At 48.0% G+C, this 4,170-nt stretch overlaps 1 non-coding gene across 1 annotated transcript; it reads left to right on the forward strand.

The window, feature by feature from the left end:
• Positions 1-927: 927 nt before the first annotated feature.
• Trnaw-cca (transfer RNA tryptophan (anticodon CCA)) lies at positions 928-999 on the forward strand. Its single transcript has one exon. It is a non-coding gene; the product is annotated as a tRNA-Trp (tRNA).
• The last annotated feature ends 3,171 nt before the right edge of the window (positions 1,000-4,170 follow it).

Consider the following 4,170-nt stretch of genomic DNA (forward strand, 5'->3'; position numbering starts at 1 on the left):
ACCCGTGAATGTTTTGGGTAAGCAACATTTTAAGGTTTTATGAAACGTTCAATAGATCCAAAGATATCATTTAGTAGATTTTAAGATGGTAAGAGTTCCTCAGTTTATGAGTGTGTATTTATTGGGCCTTTCAAAATATCCAAAAACACATGCTAATGGTGCTGGTTAGGAATTTGCCCTTCGTGAAAATTCGGATACTTTGTGTGCGATCTCTGCACTAGCATACGTACGGGTCACAATCGGGACGAAGAAACAGCACCGAGAAATACTAGTGTTTCTGTTTTACGACTATTCCGCGTGTTGTTCTTTTCTCAAAGAAATGCTTATTTGTACAGCTAATAAAGCCGCTTGTTCATCTAGCCGTTCGCTTGGGCATCGCCCAGTTTCTTCCTAGGGGACAGGGGACTAAGAACCAGAGCCGGCGCTCGAGTGCCCGCCGGGACCGGCCTGATCTCCACCCTCCCGGACCGGCCGTCCCGGGACCGGTGCCCCGATCTCCGCCCTCCCGGACCGGCCGCCCCGGGACCGGTGTCCCCGATCTCCGTCACCCCGGGCCCGTCGCCCCTTGCCCGCCGCAGAGGCGGCCGCCATCTTACAGGCGGGTCCCGCGGCCTCCCAGCCGCTGTCAGTCGGGTACCCTGGTTCCACAGTCCCCGGGCGCCCCCGGCTCCCGAGCATCCCTCAGTTCCTCCTCGGCGCCTCCTCGCTCGTGAGTGTCCCCGGCGGGTCGCCGCGAGTGACTGAAGGGGAAGAGCCAAACGTTTGTCGCTGCCTGGCAGCCTCCGCGCGGCGGTTCTGGCCGGCGCCGCGGGATTCCGAACTCTTTCCCTGCATCCGTGAGCGCCGAGGCTCTATCCGGAATCCCGGAGCCCAGGAGCGAGCCGGCGGAGCGAGGCCTTTAGCGACGCAGAGTCACTAGCTGACTGTGACCTCGTGGCGCAATGGTAGCGCGTCTGACTCCAGATCAGAAGGTTGCGTGTTCAAGTCACGTCGGGGTCAGCTCAGGCTTATTTTTTTTTCCTTCGCCAACAAGAATAAAGGTAGAGCAAATCCTTAAAGACGAAATTGGATTAGTAGCGGATTAAACCGTCCTTCTTACACCGTGAAAGACAAGCACAACTTTTTCTCTTCTTTGAGATCGTGAACGCCCGAACGCTCTGCAAAGCGATGACTCCCGATGACCGACAGGAGGCGCTGCAGCAGCAGCAATTGAATCGAGGTGGGACCTTAGGGAAGGTGCGCTGACTCAGCCTCAACGGTCAGAGCCCTGCCTCGCCCCTCGGGCTCAACCCCCCACCCCCAGGTTTCCTGGTCCGGTGTGAGCTATCAATGCTGAACCTGTGCTTTAAGATAGATCTCTCCGTGTTTGCTTGGAGTTTCATTTTCTCTTGATCTCGCGATGATCATCTCTCGGGAGGTCATGTCTTCAACATCTGTGCCCCATCCTAATCCCTACAAATCCAATTACAACCATGAGACCTGGATGTTTTTTTGTTAATAGCTTTGTTTTCATTCTCTTCCTCGCCTGCAAGATTGATGCAGAAATAAAAGTATGCTGCATCAAAATTATAAACATGAAATTGAAATTGAGTTCATTTATGTAAAGTGCTTGGAACCAGAACTGTTTCAGATTTTAATAAAAAGTTTTGGAATGTAGGCTGTCTTAGGGTTACTATTGCCGTGATGAAACACCATGACCAAAGCAACTTTTTATTTCACTCACAGTTCCATGTAACAGTTCAATCAAAAGCGCTGGGGGCAGGAACTCAAACAGGGCAGGAACTTGGAGGCAGGAGCTGACGCAGAGGCCACAGAGGTGCTGCTCACTGGTTTGCTCTCATGGCGTATTAAGCCTGCTGTCTTAGAGAACACCTGTCCAAGGTGTCTCAGCCACCAGGTCAGGCCCTCCTCCACCAATCATTAAGAGATTGTCTTACAGGCTTGCCTACTGCCTGTCCGCAGACATTTTCTCTACTGAGGCCCCCTCCTCTCAGATTCCTCTAACTGTGTCAAGACAACATAAAACTAGCCAGGATATTGATATACATGTAATCACATATTTTTAACTTGAAACTCAAATTCAAACATAGGATCCACTTACATTTCATACATAATTGCTATGTCCACCTGTCCTGCGAAGCCAAGGTGTAGAATTTTTGGGCTGACCTCGGCATCATGTCACTGGTCAGAAGGTTTTGGGGTTTGAAGCATTTTGGATTTCCAGCTTAGAAAGAGTCAAGCTGTAAGTAATTTGGTACTGAAATGTGTATCTGTATGTAGAAGTGAATGGCGACTCTGTTGTGGTGGCAGGAATATAATCCTAGATCTTGGGAGGATGAGGCAGGGAAGTGCAAGCTCAAGGCTAGCCTCGGCTACATATCAAGACCTCATTTCAAGAAAAGGGGTGGATAAGTGCATAAAATATACACATAAAGTATAATTAAATGTGAAGCTTCTCAGCTTCTATTCTGATTGCCAATTTTAATTTCTCATTGAGTTCTATGATTCTGATTAATTTAATTTAAATTTGGTATATGATATTTTTATTTATTTGCAATTTTTTAAAAAATAATGAAGTTTACCATAAACAGGATTATACACATCAATACTAGGACAGTGTATCACGTCAGGAAAACGAGGAAGAAGAGACTGTGGTGTGTGCAAATGCTCTTTCTCACCAAAAGGATGTAGTCTCCTTGGGGTCATGGAAAGTGAGTTCCGGGGCTGGAGAGATGGCTCGGCTGTTAGCAGCACTGGCTGCTCTTCCAGAGGATCAGAGTCTGTTCAAGTCTCAGCTCCTACACTGCTGCTCACAACTGTCTGTAACTTCAGTTCTGATGGTTTCAACACCCTCACGCAGACATGCATGCAGGCAAAATACCAATGCACATAAAATAAAAATAAATAAGTAGTTTAAAAAAATGAGTAAAATAAAAGATAGCTTTAAGTATGACTCACTCGACCTGACTCACCTGTCTGGTACCGACAGAGGCGCACCGAGGTGGAGATAAAGTCCCTCTGGAGGAGATGTCATCCTCACATCGTGGCCTCTCGCTTTCTCATAGAGAAGGTCTCAGACGAAACCTACTCATGATAGAACTGAAAAGACAAGAATATTAAGGGGCTGAGGAGGTGGCTCCCTTGGCAGCGAGCTTGTGTGGCATGCCTGACACGCTGGCTTCTGTTCCCAGACAGGATTAAACTGGGCATGGTGGATGCCTCGCACAAAGACTGAACTGAGAACTTACAAAGTTCAAAGGAGACAGAAAGTTTGAGCAACTGTTGAGAATGAAAAAAAATCTAAGCCTAAATTAAATAGTTTCTCTGAGGAAGATGATAACAGAGCAGGGGAGGGGCAACCTTCAAGGGAGACAACAGAGAGCAGAGATGGTGGTTTGTTGCTTTCAGGCCTGACAACGTAGAAGAACCTACTCTGAAGAGGTCAATGTATCTTAAGCCCAATATAAGATACCCACCCCCACATTCTGTGGTTTGCATGAGAAATGTCCCCAACAGATTCATGCATTTGAACACTTGGTCCCCAGTTGGTGGTGCTGTCTGGGGAGGTTTTAGAGCCTTTAGGAGGCAGTTCCTTGCTGGAGGAAGCATGTCACTTGGGTGGGCTTTAGGGTTTCATAGTCTGGCCTCACTTCCCTTTCTCTCTCTCTCTCTCTCTCTCTCTCTCTCTCTCTCTCTCTCTCTCTCTGCTGTCTCCTGTCTGTGGATGAAATTGATCACTGTGCTTCTGACCGCCAGGCTGGCCTCATGCTCCTGCTGTGATGCTTCCCCTGCCACGATGGACTGTGTTCCCTCCGGAACTGCACGCTCAAACAGACCTCCCCTCCCTGAACTTGCTATTACTCAGCATCAGAAACATAACAAGACACCATGTAATGCCATGGTACAATAAAGAAGTATTTTTAAAACACTGCCGATTATCTATAAAAAACACACATTATAATTGGACTGAAACAGAATTATCAGCACGGGCAGAAATGGGAACTGGGAAAGCTGTTCTCACAATTCCAAATGCTCAAGGATAACAATTGCCAACCTAGAACCTCAAGAACAGAGACGTTTGGCTGGGAGGGTGGCTTTAATCCCACCCTCCCAGGGGTGAGAGGGAGGCAGAGGAAGGTGGATCTCTGTGAGGTTCCAGGACAGGCAAGC

This window comes from Microtus pennsylvanicus, chromosome 11 (genome assembly GCF_037038515.1).
Source record: "Microtus pennsylvanicus isolate mMicPen1 chromosome 11, mMicPen1.hap1, whole genome shotgun sequence".
Taxonomy (NCBI): Eukaryota; Metazoa; Chordata; class Mammalia; order Rodentia; family Cricetidae; genus Microtus; species Microtus pennsylvanicus.